The following is a 25,779-nucleotide window of genomic DNA, read 5'->3' as shown; positions in this document are numbered from 1 at the left end:
ACATGCAACAACATGAATAAATCTCAAATGCATTATGGTCAGTGAAAAAAGCTAGGCTCAGAGTGCTATATACTGCATGACTGCATTTGCATGACATTCTGGAAGAGGCAAACTTATAGGGATGAAAATAGATTATTGATTTTTTGTAGACTGGAAATGTAGGGAGGGATTTGACAATAAGGCAGCATGAGGGAATTTTAGGTTGAGAAAAGTGTTCTGTATCTTGATTGTGGTGGTGGCTACTGATTGTATGAGTTTGTCAAAATTTATTGCACCTAAAAAGAGTGGATTTTACTACATGCAAATTACTCTTCAATAAACTGACTTTAAAAAAAAAGAAAACAGGGTAATGTCCTTTGTGACAAAGTAAAGCAGTTTTTTCATTAGACTGAAGAAGACACAGATCTAACCTCATTCTTCGTGTTTGACCTCACCCCTTTATAGAAAACAGAATGGTGAAATTGATATTTGCTGAATGGAAAAGAAAACATGAGGTTATTTTAAGTGTAGAAAACTAAGTATAAGTTTCCAATAATGAATTAAGGATGCATTGTGATAACTGAATTATGGGTAATGACAGGGGAATGAACAAAAGATACCTGAGAAGTGCATAAAAACTTTCTCTTACTGAGTATCAAGTGAAGTTTACTTCCCAGATGAGGTTACGATGGATCGTAACTTGAGAATAAAAATTCACAGAACTAGGCTTTTAAAAATTTATTTGATTTAAAATCAACATCTTTTTGCTATTTTTCCTTTTGGCTAAAAAAACTAGAATCTAGATTTCATAAGAAAGCTACCTTTTAGGTAATGTACTCTAGTTCATTTATAATTAAACAATAGTGCCATTTTGAAAGGCATTTTTTTTTTTATTACTAAAGAGAAAAGTACAAGGCCTAGGCAACTTTCAGGATATATAATTTATGAAGGGAGCAATTCAACTGTATTTTGAAAAATAAGAAATTTTAAATAGCTAAAACTTTTATAATTTATAACTTTTATAAATCTGTAATTTGAAATTTTTGTCATTTGAATTTTACAAAGTTGAAGTCAAATGGATAATATAAAAATATGAATGTCACAGACTTTTTTTATTTTTATTTTAGTTTATTTTTAAAGTATAGTCAGTTTACAATGTTGTATCAATTTCTGGTATACAGCATAATGTTTCAGTCATACATAAACATACATATATTCCTTTTCATATTCTTTTTCATTATAGCTTATTACAAGATATTGACTATAGTTCCCTGTGCGATATAGTAGAAACTTCTTGTTTATCTATTTTATATATAGTAGTTATTATCTGCAAGTCTCAAACTCTCAATTTATCCCTTCTCACCTACTCTCCCCACTGGTAACCATAAGTTTGTTTTCTATGTCTGTTTCTGTTTTGTAAATAAGTTCATTTGTGTTTTTTTTCTTAGATTGCACATATGAGTGATATCATGGTATTTTTCTTTCTCTTTCTGGATTACTTTACTTAGAATGACAATCTCCAGGTCCATCCATGTTGCTACAAATCACATTATTTTAATTCTTTTTTATGGCTGAGTAGTATTCCATTGTATAAATATACCACAACTCCTTTATCTAGTTGCACAGATACTATTTTTAAAAGAATTTTTGGATTTAAATTTGGGCAATATTCTGCAATTTTCTCAATTTCTGCAATTTCCTACTCAGTTTCATATAAATTCAAAATATTTAAAAGAATACATCATAAAAGATATAAACAACTTTATGCCAATAAATTCAAATTTTCAATTTAAGTTCCTTGAGTAACATAATTTATCAAATCAGGGATGAGAAAAGATAGGAAATCTAAATAGTCCTGTACCTTTAAAAAAAAAAGTATTCTGTAATTTGAAACCTTCCCCTTAGTTCTACTCCAGTAATTTTAGAGTAGCTTATATTAAATAAACTTTTCTGTAGAAAACAATGATAAATTCAGAAGAAGAAAAAACTCCTTAAAGGATAGTGACCAGAAGCAGACAAGGAAAGCAATCAGTCCTTTCAAGACAGGAATTTTTCTGGAGGATAATTGCCTTTATACGCTTTCTGCCTGAGGGCATTCCTCAGCCCATACAATAGAGGGCAGAAAAAGACCCAGGTTCAAGAAGATTAAATCACATGCTCAGAGCCATTTAACAGCTGGGGTTATTTTCCTGGTTTAAGGAAATGCTGAGCTGGATCCAATCCTAGATCCATCCAACCCGAGATCCTCCTGGCAGCAAAAGTCTGAAGAAATGTGTCAGGAGATGGCATATCAATCAGCGTAGGGTGCATCTACAGGCACAGAAGTGTTTGGTAGGTAGATTTGTCAATGCAGTATTTTCTATCACTGAGTGCAGCTCTGTGTTTCCATGTACTAAAACATTCCTAAACCTTGAACTTGGACATCTCATGAAAAATGCCTTAATGAAATTCCCAGGAAGTTTCTAAGAGCAGGACAACTCACATTCAGCTTCTTGTCTCATCCTTGGGCTGACATCCTTGGCCATGACCCATGGCCCTTCCTGAGACTGTGGACCGCCAACTTGCATGCCAGGGTACAGAAACCATCCCTGGTTCCTCCTTTCTCTAAAAGGGAAATGAAGTTCACTTGTGGTGGATAAAATTTTTCTAAGGCAAAGAAAATGCAGGTCTAAAGCAATCCATGTACACATGAAGCCATAATCACTAGTTCTTAGACCTAATTTTTAAAGTCATAAGATGTGCAGCAAATAAGTGACTGTCTTAACATCAAACAATGTGACAATTCCACTGCCCCTTTCCCTGCATGGACCAATGTATTCTAAGAGGTCTACTCACCAAATTTTAGCTCCGATTTGTTATTCTAGGGAACAGCTTTCATCCCAGGTGCAGTAATGGAGGGGCCTGGTCTGAGTATACAGCATTCTATAAGCAGGATAAATAATCAATAACTAAAAGGAAACACAGTCATGCGTGGTACAGAGATAAAGCAAAGGTTGGAAAGTGGAAGTGAATATACTCAATGGGGACAATCTGTTTCATTCACCCCTTGCTCCCTGAGCTATTCCATTTCTTTTCTTTATTTTGCCTATAGTTTAGTAACAGAATGATAGGTTTATATTTTTATGAACTCAGATTTTTTTAATTACAAAAGTTATACATGACTCTTTAAGTAAGTAAGTAATTTAGACAAATACAAAAGCACAGAAATTACTCATAATCTAACTAAACTCATAAGCTAACTAAATAAATCCTTTGGTGAACTCCCTTTTTTTTTAATATATTTACATATAAATTTTGTTTTACATAGCTAAATTTGTAATATGTTTACAATTTTGTTTGCATCCAACATTTGTCTAAAACAGGCCTATTTGTCCCTAATTATAGTCAATAGGATACACAGTATAGAGATGTTCTATTTTTTTTATTAAATGAACTTATGGTCAGATCAGTTAAGAATCCTCTTAGTTTAATATAGTTAGCATTGTTGGTGCTTTTTTTTTTAAATTACAGATTTTGTGGAGAATTTAACATTAATATGTATCACAAAGTACTAAGAAAGGTGATATGGAGTGTGATATTTGATTATGGGACATATCCATGCTTGTGGATTTCAACTTGAAAAATTTTATACTGATGTTTATGGCAGCATTGTTCACAATAGCCAAATTTTAGAAACAACCCAAATAGCCACCAATAGATGCATGGATAAGCAAAATGGTGGCTAAACAATGGAATAGTATTCAGCCATAAAAAGGAATGAAATTCTGATACATGCTCGAACATGAATGAACTTTGAAAACATTGTGCTAAGTAAAATCAGCCAGACACACAGAAAGTATTGTATGATTTGACTCACATGAGGTACCTAGAATAAACAAATTCAGAGGGACGTAAAATATAAAAGAAGTTACGAAGGGCTGGTGGTTGAGGGATTGGGAGTGGTAAATTACTGTTTAATAGTTACAAAGCTTCTGTTTGAGGTGAAAAATTCTGGAAATAGACAGTGGTGATGGTTGCACAACGTTGTGAATGTGCTTAATGCCACTGAATTGTATATTTAAGAGTGCTTAAAATGGTAAATTTTATGGTGTATATATTTAGCCCAATGTTTTAAATGCAAAAAAAAAAAAAACCCAACCCTGAAGAATTTGAGACACAATTTGGGAAAAATAGATGAATATTCCCCCTGCGTACTGTATATTTAATTGATTATCCCTCGGGCCCCAATTTTTCACATTTCTTTTTCCAGTGATCTTTGTTTCTATTTGAGGACCTACGTGGTTTAGGGAACTGACTTCACTTCTCACTTCTGGGGTAGAATTTACATATTTTGACCAGAGTTCAGCAAACTAGGGTCCATGGTCCAAATCTGGCCCTCAGCCAATGTAATATTCTTAAGACTTTTGATATATATTTCCATCTTAAGGCTTTTGACATATATTTCCAATTGGCTTTTTTAAAAAGTCATCGGAAATTCTCCTTGCTTTCCTTTTTTTCTCCTTTGTTTCTCTGTAGTTGATTTCTAGTTTCATGGCATTGTGGTCAGTAAAGATGCTTGAGATAATTTCTATCTTCTTAAAATTGTTGAAGCTTCTTTTGTGCCCAAGTACATGATCAATCCTAGAAATTAATGAGGATGTCTACTTTGCCATATTTTTGTTATCATTTTTAATCTTTCGTATTTCATTATTAAGTTTGATTTTCTTCAATTCCAAACAAGAGTGACTATATTTATATCTTTATGAGGAACTCACATTTTCTGTTTCCTGAATGTTTGTTTATAACCATGACCTATTTAGGGAGAGCTTTACGGCATGTTGAGTTTTGATAGAATAACTAGAATTCTTCAGGTGGGCAAGGGAGGAAACACAATTAAATGAGAGGCAATAGTATGTGTGAATGCGAAGCGTTGAAAACCGAGGTATGTTGTGGGGACCTAGGACTGTTTGACATAGAAAGTAAAGGTCCTGGGAGGCAGAAGAGGAGAGGCAGCGGGAGTCGCGAGATGTGACAAAGCTCAAAACGAAACGGAGGCAAGCAACCAGATACTGGAGAGGCAGGAGAGATTCTGTTACTGACATGTGGCATGTTAATGGGCTTGTAAGGGGAATATTTTGCCTACTGTGTTTTTAGCACTTTGGTAGCTCCATTTACATTCACATAAGTGTGTGTTCATTTTCAGTGTTCTCCATTAATGTATGGTGCTGTGTTAGTTTTTCTTTTAAGTGTCTTATTGTTTGGTAGCAATAAAATCTGCATTAAAGTATATTCTCACATTCAGATTACTGATTAAACTGTCTCACCCCTTCTGAGTTGAAATTGGTAAGATTTCCCTTGTAGCTACTAGGAGCTGGTGAGTGTGGGGCGGCTCGGCACCCCTGAGCTCAGGGTGCCGCACTCCTGTTGGGGAGGCCAAACCACCCACTATCTGCTGCAGGGGATCGTGGTGGGTGATGAGGGGTCTGCAGAGTCGGAGTCCAGCCCACCACCTTTACAGGCCTGTTCCGGCTGCTGTAACAAAATACCGCAGACTGGGGAGCTTATTATACTGTTAAGTGCCTGACATTAAACTTCCAGTCGCCAAGGCATGCACTTCAAAGGCATCCATCTCTAACAGACTTATTCCCAGCTGTATGACACAGCTATGGGTAAAATCCCTGGGTAAGGAGGCTGCCCCCTCCTCCATGAAGTTCCCGTTTTAGAGAGCCCTGGTAACCCAGGTAGCTGACCCTTGAAGTGACCCTGCTTCTCCCTTCTAATTCCCACTCCCATGCTTTAAATACACCTATAAAAAATAAACCCGTGTAATGTGCCGATATTAACTACTATACATAAAATAGGTAAACTATATTCAATACCTTACAGTAACCTATAATGAAAAAGAATATGAAAAAGAACATATATGTGTGTGTATAAATGAATCTCTATGCTGTCCACCAGAGACCAACATAACATTGTAAATTGACTATACTTCAATTAAAAAAAAGCGAACCCATGAAACCCTAGGCACCCCACCCTTGACCCCAGTAAAGGCAGAACCGCAGGTCCATTGCACTCTCTCTCTCTCTCTCTCTCTTCCTCAGACTCAGTGGCCCCATGCATGCTCAGTACCCTCCAGGACTTGTGAATAATGAACTTTGTGTTTTCAGAGTTCCCTGCTGGTTGTTGCTGAGTTGTGTCTGACAATCATAGGAACCACAAGGGCCAGTCCAACCACAACACTGGTTCTGGTGAGGGAAATGTCTGTGAGGGCCCATCACAAATAGACCAGGGCCAGGTGAGTGCCCCCAGGCATTCGTAGTCAATAGCATCACTACCAAGAGGCTGAAACAGACAGAAAACACTTGTGAGGAACATAATGTATCTCTCACAGTTCTAGAGGCCGGAGATAAGCTCAGGGTGCCAGCATGGCCAGGTTCTGGTGAGAGCCTTGTTCTCAGTTCAAAGCCTGCTCCTTCTTGCTGTGTCCATACATGGTGGAAGGGGCTAGGTATCTCTGGGGGGGTCTCTTTCATAAGGCATTAATCCCATTCAAGAGGGTCCACTCTCATGATGTAAGCAACTCCCAAAGGCCCTAGCTCCTAATTCCATCAACTTTGGGGGTTGGGAATTTGGTAGAGACACAAACATTTGGACCTTAGCAAAGCTCTAGGGTTGGGCTATCCACAGAGGGGCAGGGGCAGCTTTTTCTCACATCCAGCCTGGAGGAGTAGCTGCTCTCTGATCTGGCCAGGGTGATGACCCAAGTGTCCTGGAACAGGGCAGGGCAATGAGCCATCAGTGACTTACCTTAAAAATCTCAGAAAGCATGGGAAGCATAGGGCATTGATGGCGTCCACCTAGGACCCCAAGTGCCAAGTTCTAGGCAAGAGCCTGCCCACCAAAGTGTTGATGAGTCAGGAAAATCATGAAACCTCGTGGTCTCTAATATCTCCTGGGAGTGGATTTGGGAAATGGCACTGTGGCTGAAAAGAATGGACTTTGGGGTGAGGAAAGTAGACAAATGTAGGGAACATTAACTCTTCTATGTCTTTTCCGTATGCCTTTGGGTATGGTTTTCAGCCCTGACTATACACCACCATCAACTGTGGGAACTTTGTTTTTATTTTTTTAATGGAGGTACTGGGGATTGAACCCCAGTATGTGCTCTACCACTGAGCTACACCCACCCCCCAACTGCAGGAACCTTAAAACCATACCAAAGCCTGTATCACACCCCGGAAGTTCTGATGTGCCACCAGAGTAGAGAACCTCTGGCCTAAGTCACGGCCCTCACCCTGGTCACCATGAGGTCACTTGAAAAGAGCCTCTGCACTGGGGGAACTGAGCAGCTCATGCACATCTCCCAGTGTGGGCTCCCCTGGCCTCCAGAAAGGGCCAGCTCCCATCACTTGGTAGCCAGTGTGGCCCTTACCTTAAAATCCTTAACATTCACAGAAAGCAGGTATTTCTAGGGTATGTGAAATCATGACACAAGTTCCCCCTCCTGCAAACTGTCACAGCTGACCCTTGAACAATGCGGGTTTGAATTGCAAGGGTCTAGGTTTTTTTCGGTAAATAGATACCACGTGAACCATGGTTAGTTGAATCTGTGGATGCAGAACCCAGGACATGGAGGGCCCACTGTGAAGTTATTTGTGGGTTTTTGACAGTGAAGGAATCTTTCCTCCACCATCCGCACCCATTGTTCAAGAGTCAACTGTAATGCTTTATAAACAAGAACAAAGTCAAATAGAAGCCAACTCTACCCATGACCAACAGATGGCGATATTGGCCAATGCCCTGCCATTTAGGTCTCTGCCGACCATTTAGTCTTTTTTTTTTTTTTTAATGTTTTCTTTTTTATTTTATTTTCTTCTTAATGGAGGGGCTGGGAATTGAACCCAGGACCCAATGCTTTCTAGGCATGTGCTCTCCCCACCTTTTATTCTTTAGTATTTAGTATAGTTGCTGCCTTTGTGCATGATTTTGATGTATTTTATAGACAGTTTTTTACTTCATATACCTTAGAAGTGCTAAAGGAGTGAGAATATTAACATTGCTATTGAAAAAAAGGAGTATAAATATGACAAAATAAATAAATATGAAAGTAGAGATAATTTTTTTTTATAATGGGAGGTGGTAAGAAAATAAATGGAAGGTTGTACATACATATGGAATTAATTGTTAGTAGAAACAATGCCAAAGGGCATAGTGAATCATGAAGCCTGAGAAAAGGGTTTTGCCTTTGCAATTGACAATAATAAAGCAAGAGATGCAGAGATGGATGAAATGGAAAACTTATCGTGTGTAGCTAGAGAGCTCCAAATACTTGGTGCATGCTTTATCTATACCACCAGCCATCCAAGTTCTTTGTTTCCTTCCATTATCATCCAGCCAGCCAAAATCAAGCAGTGTCAATTAGGTTGTTTTTAATTCTGGCGAAGGCTGCGGGTGTTTTTCCAGAACTTGGAACTACTCATGGTAAAAGTTCTGCTACTTAAACTTCTGGAGTAAGTCATTGTGATATTGTGATTTATAGGAAAAAACATATTTCATCCTTTGGATGTTCCTGGCTCACAGCTCCCCAAACCCTTGGAATTTCCTAAGCGATAAGAACAATGGCATAATATTTGGTCTCTTGTCCTCAGTTTCTGAAAATGCCTCAGGGAAGGGGGATTTTTGGATCCCACCCAAGGGTAGGGGCTGGTTGCCAGGAGAATGAACCATCTCATTAGAGAGTTAGAACTTTTAGTCACACCCCCTGACCTCTGGGGAAGGGAGAGGGGCTGGAGATTGAATTAATTGCCAGTGGCCAATAATTTAATCAATCACGCCTATATAATGAAACCTTCATAAAAACCCAAAAGGATGGGGTTCAGGGAGCTTCTGGGTCAGTGAACACATGGCGATTTGGGGAGAGTGGTGCTCAGAGAGACCATGGAAGCTCTATGCCCTTTTCCCCATGCTTTACCCTATGTATCTCTTCCATCCGCATGTTTCTTGGTATCCTTCACCATATCCTTTTATAATATACTGCTGATCCAGTAAGTAAAATGTTTCTCTGAGTTCTGTGAGCCACTCCAGCAAATTAATTGAACCTGAGAAGGAAGTCATAGGAACTTCTGATTTATAGCGGCTGGGTCATAAGTACAGGTAATAACCTGGACTTGTGACTGGCATCTGACATGGAGGACAGTCTTGTAGGATTGAGCTCTGTACCTGTGGAATCTGATTTTACCTCTGGGTGGGGAGTGTCAGGATTGAGTTGAATTCTTGGACACCTTGCTGGCATCTCAGAATTGCTTGTTGGTGTAGAGGACCCTCCACATGTACAGGTTGTGACTGGGTCTGAAAACTCAAAAGAGTCATGGACAGTTCTATAGTCTTAAAGCCGCTAGTTCAAATCTGGTACTATGTCAGGGTAGGAAAGCAGACCGGTCTGATGTCAAGGCTGTCTGTTTCTCACCACACCTGCAGAAATTATTGAAAAGAGGTTAGATCAGTGGATTTAAGGTAGATCAAAAAGGTCCATGTTTGGAAGACACATGATAGAGTTTATCAGCAAGAAGGAGAGGAGTGCTGATACATTCTTGTATCAGCAAGAATGATTTAAAGCTGTGAAAGCCCGACATGTTCGTATTTACTGAAAATACATTGGGGAACTTCGAGCTCAAATGCTTTTGGACGTTCTGAATTTATAGTATATCAGTCAGGATTCGAGTAGGACATCTGTATTCAGAGATTTATTGCCAGAATTTGGCTTACGTGATTGTGAGGGCTGGTTAGGCAAGTCCCAAGTCCATGGGGCAGGCTGTCAGGAGGGGCAGTGGCCAAGCTGAAGCTGTTGTCCAGGGGCAGAATTTCTTCTTCAGAGAAGCCTCAGCTCTGCTTTAAAGGCCTTTCAACCGATTGAATCAGGCCCACCCAGATTATCTAAAATAATCTCCCTTATTTAAAAATCCACTTGTTATGGACTTTAATTGCACCTAAAAAAATAGCTTCTCAGCAACACCTAGATTAGTGTGTGATTGAATCACTAGGTACCGTAGCCTAGCCAAGTTGACATATCAAAAGGACAAAATTGTGTTTTGAAACTTAGCCTATTTCTGAAGAGAAGAGCTTTTAGATTAAAAAAAAAAAAGGTGTCCTGTAGACTCCAGGAACTAGACAATTTATGTAGAAGGCACAGTCATTGTCTGGAGGGACTGATGAAATTCTTCTTCTGTGCACACAAACTTATTCATGTATTCATTTAGTCATTCAGCAAACTTCAAGTCCCTACTCTTTGCCAGTCACTGTGGAAAGTACTGGGACTATAAGAACGTGGTCCTTGCCCTCAAGAGGCCCACAGTCTAGTAGGAGAGACAGAGACACTGAGAGATTCAGGACCCTGTGGTGATTGTGCAATGGAAGTTCAGATGGGCCTCTAACCTAGCTGGTGTAGTCAAGGAAGGCTTCCTGGAGGAGGAGCATTAAGCAGGGTCTAGATTTAAACATCATGGGACTTGGCATCAGGGAGAAGAGAAGGGATGGTAGAAAAGTCACTGCAGTGACCCTGAGCAAATGCTGACATTGTCAAATGCAGGGTAAGGGGCAAGCTGGGGGAAGACTCTCACAGAGACAGACTAGATACTGCCATCATGTCTATTATCTCTCTCTATATATATCTACCTATTTATCTATCATCAATCTATTTATTGTCTATTATCTATCTATCTATCCATCGGTCTGTCTATATCTATCATCAATCTATTTATTATCTATCTATCGTCTGTCTATCTTCTATTTATCTAGCTATCTATTCATCCATTAATCACTCCTAAATTGTGTGTCACTTAGGAATAGAGACCATCTTTGAATCTAGGGTACCTACCACAGTTTTCTGCACATTGCTCATTAATTGTCTGATAAAAATACTGATAATAAAATCATCTGAGGCTCTGGGAGACAGATCATTGCAAACAGCCACACCACTGTTGCTAGAATGTTCTAGTCCCCTACCTCAGGCAAGTTGGTTCTTTTAAGACTCAGCACAGGCATCATCTTTGCCAGGAAGGCCTTTCCTGTTCGCACACAGGTCGGAGTTGAGCAACTTCTCCGGTTACTGTAAAATCCTCTCCATACTTAGATCATTTCTCTTAGCAGAGTGGGATTTGTCTCACAATAGGCAGAGGGGTTCTCTGAGGTGAGGGACTGTGTTCTGACCAGCTTTGCCAGCCTGGTTCAGATCGTGGCACAATGCAGGCATGCTATAAACAATAAAATAGTAGCATGATGTTCACCCCTCTTGATTTTTGTTTCAATATTAGCCTCATGCTAGATAGACCGCTCTGGAGAGGGAATAATGCTTGGACATGTGCTTAGAACTTTCCTTTGTGTTCGTCAAGTGAGTAGAAAATAAAAGAAGTCAGGAGACAAGGGCTTGGTTCCTGACCCTGTATTTTCTTAGAGAAGACATGATTCCCAGAGTTACACCTCTTTGAAGTTTCTCTTGAGCAGACACCGTTGTGTTCCGCAGGCTGCGTCCCTCACAGGGCTGAGTTCAAAGGCCACGTGGCATCAGGCAGTAACGGCAAAATGCACCCAACACCAAGGAACGTCTCAAGGGTGTTGGTGGAGGAAACGTCATCCTCCCATTTTTTTTGTTTTTTGTTTTTTTTTTAAACCCCAGGATGTTTGTGCGTGCCTGTAACACTGTGGACTCTTTCAGGGGAGTCAGTGTCTGAATTCATTTCTGCCTGTCTTAGATCTAGCCCGGAGTAGGCACTCAATAAATATTTATTGATTTAAATATCTGCCAAGCATGTACCCTCAAGGTTGGGGCAGGGTCCTGGTTTTATTGCCCATGGTTATTAATCCATCTCTCAACTTGCCCGTTTCCTGTGGGTGTGAGGTGTCTGGCAATGTGACTCCACAGCATGGACATATAGGAGCCCAGCTAAGTTACCTTTTTAGACAGTGAGTCACAAATACAAAGACGAAGGAATTCTGAGTTGCGCATTCCAGGGAGTCCATACGCAGCAAGGTAACTGGTTTTTTAATAGCCAGCTCAGAATTATGAATTAAAGCGTTAACTCTGCTGTCTTCTGGAATGTGTCCACCAAAAAGCCATTGGCCATGGGGTTGGTCTGGGTTGGTTCAGCAACTTTCAAGTGCGGCTGGACTCCAGGAAGAGTTTGTTGCATTAAGTAATTTATGGGGTGTTAAGAAGTTCCTTAAGCTATTATTAAAAACATGCAAACTCCTCCCTGGTTAGACCTCTAGTAAGTCAGATTTCTAACTAAGCAGAACTGATAGGCCGTCTTTTGATGTTTAATGAGTTCTGCAGCAGATGGGAGACGTGATAGACAGGGCCGTGGTGGTGATTTACTGGTCATGAAACAGAATGATGAGAGCCCTCTCCTGAAAAAAAGCAAATGTAGCCGAAAGGACAGGTTTCCCCCTTCGCCTTCCTCTCCCACCAATCCCTTCCCGTTTCTTTCTTGGTGCATGTGGTTTTGATTTCCTCACCCCCGCGCCTCTCAAGACTGGGATCATTTCCATTCAGGCACATACAGAACACTGCAAACTAATTAGCCTTGGATACAGCCACAGGAAGTCAGGCTGCCAAATCCTCTTTCCCCCACAATTCCTCAACTTTCTCAGCCCGCCTCAGGCCCACAGCCTTGCATCGGGCCTCTCTGTAGACGTTGCCAGTTCTAATTTTGCAATTTCCCTTCACCTTATCAAATATGCCCCAAGCCTGCCAGGGGACGGAGAGGGGAAGGCTTTAGAGTCGGTCTCGTCCACTGGTCTCTTTCCTCTGGCCCCTTCTCTGCTTGCTCCCCACAATTAGGGAGGCTTGTTTGGATACAGTTTCAGTGTTGACTTGTTAATCTGACTTTGGTGAATGCTCTTTAAAGGAAAGCATTGCCCATCATGCAAAACTCAAGAGAGTGCCCTGCTGGTCTCTTCCACCCTACTTACATCCCCACCTCCCAGGGGCCCTGTACCTCTGACTTTTCTCAAAGATTAACCCATTTTCCTGTGAGCTATAGGTGTCAACTCTTCCCCAACCAGTTTTGACACTTAACCAGAATAGGGTATGAAAGGGAGATGGACAGAGGAGAGGGGGCTGAGAGATGGAGAGATGGTAGCTTGGGCTCTGGGATCCAGGCATGGGAGGCATGGCACCCAGGGTCCTCCTAAGAGGTGCCCCTTCAATGGATGCTCCAAATCAGAGGTGCAAACTGGTAGATCTGAGCCACCAAGATAGAAAAGTAGTTGTCAACATTTAAAAATTTGGAGAAATTCATGTAAAAATTGCTTGCTTCTTAGGGAAAATAATGAGATATGAGTGCTGGCCCTGTGTGACTACAATGGCCTGGAGCTGAGTAGCTCCCGCACCCTGGAGATGGCATGTGGTCTCACTACAGTCCCCACTATGTTGTCTTATTGATGTTACCTGCCTGGCTCCTGCAAACATTTGAATTTGCCATTCTTGCTTTAAATGGAGGAAGGGAAATGTAATCTTGAATCCAAAGGGACTTGGCAGGGCTTTGTGCATGATTTTTCTTCTGTTCCACAGTCATTTCATCACATCAAAGTACACATCATGTTATAGCAGTCACCTGTTGAGTTCTTGATCTTCCTTCCCCAATAGACTGTGAACTCCCTGAGGGTGGGGATCTCAGCTGCCTTGTTCATTGATATATTCAGTGCTTTGCACAGTGCCATGGTGCTCAGCACATTTTTCTTTTCTTTTTTTTAAATTTATTTGTTTATTTATTTTTGTATTTTGGGGAGAGGTAATTAGGTTATTCATTTATTTGTTTTTAATGGATCTACACATTTTTCTTGACAGATGTTGGTTTGCTTTCTCATTCAGCAGATGTTTACTGAACGCTTCATGCTAGGTGTTGAATGTGATTCAATGTTATGAGACCTGTCCTTCAGTGAGCTCAGAGAGTAGGAAATATGGAAGTAGAAAATAAGATATGCATGAAAGGTAGAGATTTCAGGAGGTTGAAAAAAAAAGTGTGGTTTTTGTGGAGCAAGTTCTAAGGGTGAGCTTCTCAGAGGAGTGCACACTTGCCCAGGGCTTTACAAGTTAGGTACATTTGGGCACAGTACTCATTTTTTTAACCACATCTTTTGTCTCACCTTTGCATTATGGGGCTCATCCTCTGGACTCCAATTTTTATCTCTCTAAATCTGCCAGCGACTGAACTGTGTTACTTTCTAATAGTTGCTCAATGGCTTGGTGGCTATCTGGTGGGAGGCCAGCTAGTATGGAAGGCCATGAGCTCCACCCGCTCTGTGGTCAGTCTGGCAGAATAAAAATAGATGCATAATAAATATGATGATAATGGGAAGGAGAATTATCAAAAGTCTTGATAATGATGATAGTGAGATAGCATGGGCAGAAGGCCAAAACGTTAAATATACAAAGTGTGAAAAGCAAAGCAGAAAAATGATCCTGTCTTCATGAGCTGCAATGAAAAAGATGTGCAATGTCATCTAACAGTGGGATGCTTTCCTGGACCTGTTGCCGCTGGCAGTGGAAAACGTGTTGGGTAGCACAGCCCACCCAGTCCTTCTGAGTCAAGGAAATTCCTCTCTTGGGTTGTCTACATTCAGTGCTTGGGATTTGCCTTTCCGAAAAGCCTTTTTGATGCAACCACCATTTGCCATTCTGATGGGAATAATGTCAGGAATACTTTGCTCACAGGACCTTGCTCCAGAGAGGCAGAGAAATTGTGATTATGAGGGTTGCAGGGAGGTCGTTGATCAGAATTGTTTCACAGGACTAAAATACGGCAAAGAAAGTTAAGTCCATGCCTAACAAGTTTTCCTTCATAAATTGTAGCTAGTACTTGAATTATTTGAACATTGAGATAGACTCATCAAAGATGCGCTTGAACGATGATCAAATCATGGTGGGTGTCATTAGGAAAATAACACTGAAGGGAAGAAATTAGCAACTTATTATATACAGTTCATTTAGAAATACTCATTTCAGGGGCCCTATAGAAAGATATCTGCAGTAGTCGTGATCTTTAAGATCTTGGACCTGTTAGGAAAAAAATTAAATTATATATATAATTACATTAACATAAATATTTTATGATATATAATACAATTAAATATTATATTATAATTAAATTATGTTATTCTTATATATACACGTGTGCACTTGAAAATTTCAATTCCAGAGGCATTTGAATTTTCACATTAGACATTTTGTCATCTATAGGAAACACACATGTCGTCACTTACCCCTTCCATGATCATAATATAGGTCTTCACAAAAACAGAATATTTTCTGATGACATGTTTTAGATCACATAACACTCACATTGTACCTATGGAGTATTTCACCATTCGTGTGTCTTACAGAGTTTAATCCACCAAACATCCCTGCAAGGAAGATATTATAATTCTCATTTTAGAAGATAAGGTTATTGATATTTGGCTGCTATGAATGATGATATTGAAGAAAGATAAATACTTCATTGCTAGTTAGTTCTCCAGTCTTAGAGCCAACAGAGACCCAATTATATAGTGAGAACTCTACATTGCTAGGCTATACTATGATTTACACAGCAGAATTTCCTAGATAAATCTAAGCCTTTACTCTCTCTTCCCAATCTCTCACTCTGACTTTTGGAAACACACACACATGCATACACACACACTCTCACTCCCCCCCCCCACTTTTTTGTCTTTTCACCTAAGCTCTATATCTCTATAGATTGTAGCACAAGACAAGAATTTCCAGCACCAGTATGGAAACAGAGCCCTTGCACAGCCCAAACCACCAGCGTTCAACACTCTCTGGGGAGGACAGTTCAGCCCTCACTCTGGTTGAACGTGCTCAAGGCAACAGCCTGTGTCCAAAGAGGTCTGTGCCTTTGGACTTTTAGTCAGAAGGATCCAGATACAATGTGAGCAACTGGGCAGATTTTTCTTCTGGTTTCCAAAGAAGAATCAGGTAGAATGACCTGCTAGATGTTAGCCAGAAGGCTTATCTCCAATTGTACGAGCAACTGGGCAGGTGGAGATTTCCCAGCCACACATGACCCTGCCTCTATGTGTACCACAGAGTACAATAGGATGTGAGCGGCTCCCAATTCCATAGTATCCATGAGACAGTGCCTAAGACAGGTTACTGAGAAGAGCACAGATTTGGCACATGTTACCTTGAAACACATCACTCTAAGAACTGGCATGAGCATTAGAGGACATCTCTGTCTCTCCCTCCATCTCTCCCCATCTCTCTCTCTCTCTCTCTCTCTCTCTCTCTCTCTCTCTCTCTCTCTCTCTCTCTCTCTCTTCAGTGCAACTAATATTGAAAAGGCATTAACCCTTAAAGAGACCGTCCAATTTTTGCCTAGGTTTTTGATATGGGGTACCTCCATCACTTATCAGTGCAGGTTTCCTGAGGTTTCAGTGGTATTCCACCACCAGACCACATAAAAATCCAAGTGAATACAATAGTCAAGACATCACCATCCTAAAAAAAAAATATATACATTAAAAGTACATAACTGGGCTCTTTAATCAGGAGCCTACGTTTTGAAATAGGCTACATCTACATGGATCAAGCTGAGCCACAACCCAGTGGTATTTGACCTGCTTGTTACCTGTATAATTAAAGTTCTCAATGTTTTGTAGATAACTTGGGGGCTGCATCTATTCAGGGATGGTGGAAATTGGACTTAAGGATCTACTTGTCTGAAATCCTCCTGCAATTACTAGGAATGGCTTTCTGAGATGTACCTAATTCCTAACCTCATATGACCATGGTGCATGAATAATAGTATGTCCTTTTAAGGAGCTGTGTTGATTGCTAGATGTTTCTGTGTGGTTTCCTTAAACTGTGTTCTCCTAGTCTCCCCAGAGAACCGTGAAATCTGCTATTTCTTATGTCATCAGAGAATTATCACACACTAACTAGGCAGGAACTTCGTGTTCCACACCTTCTTTCAGTTACTAATTCACTATTAGCTTTTGGAAAATGAATAACTTGAGTGCACATTTCCACGGCACTGATTCATTTCAGTCACTGTTATCACCTTCTGTAGCCTTGTTTTTCTGTGACAGATGACAAGTTGAGCTGCAGATTTGGACACTAGTTCACGAAATCTGGGTTGCATTTTATCAAATATACTTAGACTAGGAGCCTGCTGGGTAGCAGGACACAAACTCAAAGAGAATGGTTAACAGTTTATCTTTAAATAGACAACATTTTATTACTGCAGTTAGCACTCATCAGTAAAGCAACTGTGGAGTCCTGGCCTAGAACAACTACTTCCTTTTTCCTGTTGTCTATTTAGAGCTTATATGGTTATATGCTAACAATAATAGTAACGCCCTCTGTTGTTGAGAAGCAGAACCCTACACAGCATATGGGAATGTCTGCCTCAAAATTTTCTAAATTGTTCACTCTAATACAAGTTTTTAAAATTAAATGGTTAACACTTTAATTCAGCGTATTTTGTAGTAGAGCAGAAAACTGTCTGTATGGATGGTGTCATCCTTGTCATCATCGCCCTCATTATCCTCCAAAGTCCATCTTTAAGCTTTTAAAACTTAGGCTATATTTTGTCTAGCTGACTGCAGAGGGTACATTGATTATAAGTAATCAACTGATGTAATTAGGCACTTTTAAGATTCAAGGCAGCTGGTGGAGACGTATATTTTTATTCTTCTAGCAATTATTTATTGAGTGTGTGCTTTGTGCAAGCAGTGAGCTAGATGTTGGAATAGAGTCATAAACAAAGCAGACATGGTCCCTGCCTTCAGGGAACTTACACTCTAGTAAGAAGACAAGCAATCAAATAAATAGCATAATTATTTAATGACAATTGGTATAGGCAGATCTCTTAAAGGTGCAGAGTGGAACGGTACCATCACTACCTCAAGTCAACTAGCTCCCAGTCAACAGAGCAAGACTGAGGAGAGACATCAAGTCAAAAGAGCAAGGAAACCTGTTCAAGGGACAGGTGCCTCCCCACCGTCACTCCTTCAAGCCCTGACCCTGCACCCACTGTGTATAAAACATCAGGTCACACCACTAGATGGAGCCGAGATCTCAGCAGAAGGAGGAGTGCTGAGATCTCTGGTAGCCTGTGCACGCCTTGCTTGAGAACTGAGTTCCTTAGTTTCCCAGGAGATTAAAAAAAAAAAAAAAAGAGTGAGGAGGCATTATGGGAGATAATATATCTATATGGGTTTCTACTTGCAGAGAGATCACCTGAACTGAACTGAGATCATTTCTCCATTCCACCTAAGCCCTTTGTCAAAATTTAAAGTAAAAGGCTTAAGTATTTAAGTTACTGATTGTTCTCCATTACCACTCGTAGAGTTCACAGAGGTCCCCATTCAGACACTGGTTTAATAGGAACATTACTCCACAGAAAGAATATGTGAACCAAGATGTGAGCAGCCTTGGAGGTCATCAAATCCAGCCATCTCAATGGTCTTCGAACCTTGGCTTATATACCTCTAGAGATAAGGAGCTCATGAATGCCTGAGGTAGCCCATTTCCTTTCTGCCCCATATATTTATCATAAAGTTCTTCTGATTCTGGTCTCAAGAGTGCAGTGAATGAGCCTAAGGTCATGATAGTCCTTCAAGTATTTGAAAAGAACTAACATGCTTCTTCAGTGTCTTCAGTTTTCCAAACCAAAACCTCTTCCTTATTACTCATTTCCTGAAACAGACTATAATCTTTTCATTGTCACACTAGAATCGTCTTTCTAACATAGAAGAGGAGTTTGATCTTAGATAAAACAGCTGTAGAGATAGCTGTAGAGGTAGTAAACACAGCATCATCTTATAATAATGAGTAGTTAGAAGTGACTGGAATGTAAAAGACATGGAGGCACCATGGAAGGTAAAGGCAGAGAGTGTGGGAAATGGAGCTGGGAAAGGTGGACCAAGCCAGGTTGGGAAAGGTGATATATTCCTCATCATCACCTGTCTGTCATCAGTCCATCTTTGCTTTATTCAACCAACACACATCTCCTGAGCAATTAGCACTGTACTAAGCCCTGGGAAGAATACAGTGAGAAAAACAGATATAGTCCTTTCCCTTAAGCAACTTGCATTCCAGACATTAATCAATAAAATCGTGTAAATATAAGTGGCAGTGAGTAAAAGGAAATAAGTATAGGCAACTATGCAGGAATGTAACATAACAGGAGGTCTGATCAGGTTGGAGAAGGAATGGTAAGGGAAGGCAAGGCTCCCCTGAAGAAAGGACCATTTTAATTGATATCTAAAAGAAAAGAAGTTAATGACTAGGCAAAGAGGAAGTGGGTGGGGTCAAGTGAAGAAGAGCATTACCAACAGGGAACAGCACGTACCAAGGTCCTGAGGTAGAGAAACTGAAATAATGCTGAGATACCTGGAAGACAAGGTGGGGGTAAGAGTGATGAGAAATGAAGCTGAGCAGGGGCAAGATTAGGGGACCTGGAAGGCCAAACTAGCAGTTTAATCTTTATCCCATGATCAGCTAGAAGCTGTTGAAGGGGTGTTATCATAAAGTTTTTGCAGTAAGAGGTATGATTAAATCTATGATTAGAAAGATGCTGTGGTAGCAGGTGGAGGAGGTTGGACCAGGAACACATTTGGTGCAGGGAGAGTAGAATTAACTAAGTGTGAGAGGATGAGGGCCAAATCCAAACCATAACAGTGATGAATCATAGCTTCAGGATGTCCCAGAGAGAAAGCAAGAGCAGTTACTATGTCTGTCTCATAGTGTAGCTGAAGGCCTGAAGAGGAAGGAATTTGCATGACTTGCTGAAAATTGCATGGCTAGTTGGAGGCAGAGGGAGTATGGGAAGCAGGATCCAAACTAAATAATAGTCTACTAGCCATCCTCCTTTTTTCCTGAAAAGATAATTTAGGCATATCAAGAATGAGTAATATGGTTTTCAGTCAAGGACACGTAGGAGCTGAAACCCAACTATTCATTGAAACACGTTCTCCTTAAGTAGGAGCCAGGGTTTGCACAAGGTTAAACCTTGCCTAGGAGACCTGGATTTTATTGTTCTTGTTTTGAGGGGAGGTGATTAGGTTTATTTATTTACTTACTTATTTTAATGGAGGTACTTGGGATTGAACTCAGGACCTCGAGCATGCTAAGCATGAGCTCTACCACTGAGCTACACCCTCCCCCAACAGGAGACCTGGATTTTAGGGTTGCTCTTCATGAACTTGATTTGTCATACCCTCTCTCTGCTATTGTGACTATAAAAATATATGTTAAGTCTAGAAGGGAGTTGGTCCACCAGTTAGTCTGGCGTTTTCCAACTGTGTGTCACAGCTCAACAGGGCACACCCTTCGGAGATGAGCTACCAGTGTTCACTAAGGTGTGGATTCAATATCTGCTATATGTGACTGACTTTATGGCAGTGCTATCTGACAGAATGCTGAACTGAGCAGGGCATGTGATCTGGTAAGAAGTGATCACTGGGACCAAGCCCTAAGACTGAGCTTTACCAGAACACATAAGAGTGCTGGGAGTAGGTAAAAGTTAATACCAGGGCAGTAATTGCTTCCATCAATAGCCACCCTGAGCTAAAGGGCAATTGTGTGCTTAGAGCCCGAGCAGGCCACTGTTTCATCTCACTGTTGTGAGATGTTGCTGCACTGATATGGTGATAATGGTATCATTAGTGATTTGGAGGCTCTTAATCTCTTCAGGTGTGCTGTCAGAACTCCTAGTGTACCTAAAATCTCCCCAAATTAAGAAACACTCTTCCAGTCCAAAGGTAAGCCAAAGTGACCTCTTGACCCAAACAGGATCAGGATGCAGTTCTTTGTCAAAGCTGCTGCTGCTAACACCAACCACACAGAGGCTCTCCCAGTTAGAAGTACAGCAACACAAACATGAAACTAAAAATAGATATATAATCCTTGTAACCTTAAAGTTTAAAAAGAAATTGATAGTTTTCATGCCAGGGTTCCAATTAAGGATTTGATTCCAAAAACTTTCTACATGTTCCTCCAAATAAAACATTAAGGAGATGGTAGGTAAGAATATTGTCAAGGTTGTTCATTTATCAATGATAAATAGGCTTCTTCAACATCCACATCTCCAAAAGCAAGAGAAATATATTCAGTGTTAATGAATGATTGCTTAGGACAAACCAATTTCCATCTTGAGCAATTAACTTTCTGCATCAGTCTCCCAAGGTTCTCTTAGCCTCACCTGTCTCCCAGGCCCTTTCCTGCTGGCTCTGCTTTCACAGTTGGCAGCTTGTCACTGGCCAATGTCTCTCGCTCCTCCCAACAGTCCCAAAGCTTGGATGGAACACTGCACCACAAGGTGTGGAATACCCAAAGGGTGAGATCACACAACCCGGAAGTGCTGAGGAACTTCTTCCACTGGGAGAACTTTAACCAACTGCAGTCAGGGTGGGAGGGAGGCCAGCAGGTAAATTCCCTCTCCATTTCCCTGTCTGACAGTCTGTTCTGAGACTTGGTTTACTGCACATTCATGTGCAACTAACTGTGACTCTTCAGGAAAGTGTGATTTGTTGGATAATACAGCACATTGAATTTGCTTACCAACTTTCCCAGCCACAGTTAACTCTTCCCTCTTCTTGCTGCCCTGGGATTGTGCCTTGAGCCCTATTTTTTAAGTAAATCCCTCTCTCTCTCTTTCTCTCTCTCTCTCTTTTATGTGGGTAAATTATTCCTCTCCCTAGAGATCTGACTTTAAAGGGCAAACACATACGCATTTTAAATGATCTATTACTACATCCCTGTCTGAGAAAGGAGAATATTACCTCCGAGGGATACTTGGATATACAAATATCAGAAGCCTATTAAGGCTTCAATAGGATAAAATCATAGTTCTGACCCTCTTTTTGATGGATGCTGCAATGCTGAACTAAGAGAAGCACAGAGAAAGACAGATATATGGGATGCCTTTATTTTTTCAGAGATAGGCTTTTGGTACTTTTGAAATATTTCTCTGTAATTTTTTTATGGTGAAAACATGCCTTTGGTCTTGATTACTATAGATAATACAGAGAAGCCAAAATCTGAGGTCTCCACACAAAGCTTCTCAATGCCTTGGAAGGTCCGGCTCCCTCCTGTACAGTATTTTACGCACACACTTGTGCCAGGCTCTGTTCTGTGCACTCTGTACGCCTTCATTGAAGTACTTTTTACAGTCGTCCAAGAGGGAGACGTTATTTTCACTTCCATTGTCCAGGTGGGAGCCCCTGTTCAGATTGCTTAGGTACATCCATAGTCACAAGGCCTGTGAAAGAAGCAAAGCCAAGTTCGCCTGTTCACAAAGTGCTCTCTGCCCATGACACACAACCACCACCCCACCCAAATGTTTCATTCGGGGTGACGGATGGCTGCCATTCTCAGTTTTGTAAGGCCCGTGGGTGCTGCCAGGGTGCGCAGAGTGGTGAAAATGGCGCTTGCTACCAGACGATAAGAAGCAGAGGAGACCCCACCCCACCCCTGGGTCCCTGGTCTCAGTTTTTCCACTCCCATCCAGCCACACGCGTATATCCCCCTTTGGCAGATCCTCCATGTCTAGGTCCTAGAGAAACTTTGGCTGCTAACACCTTCTCCATCACAAACTGATGGGGAATGGGGGCACACTGGGGAAGCGTTTCCTTCCTTTAATGGACCTGGAAACCCTGAGGGGAGAAGGGGAGCACTAGCCTACCTGGACGCTGGTTATTCTCTGTCCACCCACAACCAGACTCATCCCCCAGCTCACACACCTTCAACCAGAATTTAACCTCCTACCTCATATGTTTTATCAGTTTGTAGCAGATTACTTGCTCCCATTTTATGTAGACTCTTTTTAATTACTGAGGGGAGACACACTCAGCATCTTGGATTCTAAAAAGTTCACAGGCAGCTGTGTCTCTGCCTTTGGTACTACTGCAGTCGGGGCAGCAAACTTCCAGCCCCTTCTCCCTGCTCCCCTCCCAGGGTTTCCTAAGCTTTGGTCTGTCTCCTCAGCCCTAAACCCCTCTTCTGGCTCCAGTCACCTCTTTCTCTGCTTTCCACCCCAATGAAGTGTCTCAGGCCTGTTGCTGTGCCCTCCCAATGGCAGAACATCTGCTGTCAGTCCTATCCCTGCCCTCTCAGAGTCGGCATCATCCCGAGTGAGCCCAACACCAGCCATTGTGCCCCCAGATATCATGACTTGCCTCTTCCAGCTGCCCTTTGCTCCCTTCACTGAAAATCTGCAGAACAGAAAGAAAGCAGATACACAATCATGCAAATTTTAAAAACCCATTCATGTATGCAGTTGACCTTTGAATGGCACAGGATTGGACCTGCTCCAGGTAGCCCCGCACTCTGCCCTCCAGTTGAAAGTTGAGTTGTTCAAGGATCAACTACACACCATCCCCGATTGGTTGAATCCACTGGGGTGTGGAATGAATGGCTTGTCCTAAGGCGGGGGCCAGCCATCACGCGGATGCAGGTGAAATGCCATAGGGCAGTTTGGGACTGCTGGAGATGAATGTGTCAGGCAAGGAGAGGCAGACACACTGACCAGGAGCTAGACAGGGGCCAGATCATGGAGGTAATGTGTGCCCCACAATTTGATATTCAGACTTCACCCTGTGGTCACCAGAAGCCAAATAGCTGTAACTAGTATAGTGACAAGATCTGAAATGTGTAAAAATGGCACTTTTGGGTCAGATAATATGGCTTACATTATTGCCTTTCCCGGGAGAGGTTTATATTCGAATGACAGTTAAGACTCAAGCCATATAAATGAAACTCACTAATACTAGAATTCGGGAGTCATAGTACCAGAAGGGGAGGGATTTGGAGGACATAGATTGAGACCTTGCTCCATGGTAATCACACTCGGAGAACTCCTCAAACATTCCCTATGCCCTGCCTGCCCAGTTCCCTGTAACTGGAAGAACATTAATAGTGGAAAGAAAAAATGAAGTCCCTGAGCCCCACCCCCACCCCCCTCCTTTTGTTCCAGACAGAGCAGTGACTGAGAGGATCAAAGCCTTTACTTCCTCCTCTTTGATGTGTGGTCTGACGGGCTCTGATGCCAGAGGCGTGTGGCCTTTCATTAGACCTGATATTAAGCTTCCTAGAGGTCAGGGCGACCAAGCCATGTTAACCTGCCTAAAACCAGGCTCACTTGGCTGGAAATATCAGTCCTCCTCTGCTCCCTGAAGACACATTGTGAAATTACACCGGTAGGTAAAGAAATTGGAGTGTAAATATTTTTTCTTGCTCTGAACTGCTTTGCATTATGAAGCCCCTCTTCAAGCTCACTTTTCTGCCAAAACTATCCTTAGTCTACATTCATATGCCTTCCTCATGTCAAATTTTGGAGCTTCAAGCAGGTATGAAAAGGGGCAAGTTTTGGTTTGAAGCAAATTGTTTTCAGCTAAGTGAAGCCTCTTTTTCTCTAAAACAACTTCTGCCACCTCAGCGGATGGCAAGTCCTGAATTTTCCTGGGGCCACGTTAGGTGAGCTCTGGGTAACAGCATAGATTTGCTAGTGGTCTTGGAAGAACTGGAGTACAAACTCTGGGTAGCTTCCCTCCAGAGAAAATACTTCGCTATACTTTTTCTCCTGTTTGTCAGGTAAGTGGTTTAAGCTCCACAAGCTGCACTTAGGAAAGAGTAGAGAACTAACAAGAAGGCTACCGAGTTGTCATGGACTGATAACCTCAAGAATAGGCAGACCCTCCAAAATTCCTCCATAACAACAGCAAATTCTTACCAAGATGAAAGGAATGTAGCCCCTGCCCACACCCTGACTGTTGTCACCCTCCTGTTCCCATTTTTCTATGAAACCCCAGAACTCTTACCCCATGAGGGGCTCACAGTCTTTAAGGCATTAGCGTGTTGTGACTCCCTTTGCCCGGCAAAGCAGTAAAGCTGTTCTTTTCTAATTCACCCAAAACTCTGCCTCTGACTCTCAATTCGGCTCTCAGGGTACAGAGGCCGGTTTTTCAGCAACGCTTACGCCCCAAAGGAGTGGCTTCTTAGCACACCAGGACTTTAGGAGGCATTCAGACTTTGCTACGAAAAGCACCTTCAGTGGAAAAACCAAGACTTTCATGAGTTAGATTGGCTCGCTTCCTAGACCAGACTGACGGTTTAGCCAATCCCTGGATTCATCTGCCCAGTGACTAAACTCATCTGTCTGCAAAATAGGGGAGTAGTACTTAACCCCATTCAGTGGGTGTCAGGCCTAACACTTGGTCTGTCTCTCACATCGAGGTGACCATGGCGGCTCTCGTAACCATTCTCAGCCCAGTCTCCTCACCTATGAAACCTCCTCAGAGCACTGTGTGGGGATGGAGGGAACCAAGGCAGCCCTCGTTTCCCTTCTGAAGATAACCTCTCGCTCCTTTTCTTCTTTTTCCTCTCTCTCTCCATAATCTCCACTGTAGTCACAATAAACTGAAGATGGAGCACCCCATTTGGGCCTTGGACTAAGCTTTTCTCTTTGGTTGGAATCTGCTTTCCCCACTTCCTTCCTATCCTGTCTTACTTCTTGTTTTCTCTTGGAGGACTTCTCTGAGAGTAACTCCTTCTTCTGTCAGAGTCCAGAATTTCAAATATATATTACAATGTTACAAGTACTGCAAGTTTCTCTACCTGTTTCAACTAGACTAAGTGCTCTTCAAGGTAGGGGTCAAGTCTTGAGTGTCTTTCTGTCCTTATCTGGCACTTCTGTTAATAATAATAGCTATGTTGAATTTACTAAGTGCTAGGCAATATGCTACTGCGTCATTCATTCATTTGCTCATTCACAAATGTTTATTGAGTACCTGTAGTAGTCTGTAAAGCCTATTTTAAAT

The sequence above is a fragment of the Vicugna pacos genome, chromosome 9 (assembly GCF_048564905.1).
Source record: "Vicugna pacos chromosome 9, VicPac4, whole genome shotgun sequence".
In the NCBI taxonomy this organism is placed as follows: domain Eukaryota; kingdom Metazoa; phylum Chordata; class Mammalia; order Artiodactyla; family Camelidae; genus Vicugna; species Vicugna pacos.
Note: the sequence above shows the minus strand (reverse complement) of the source record.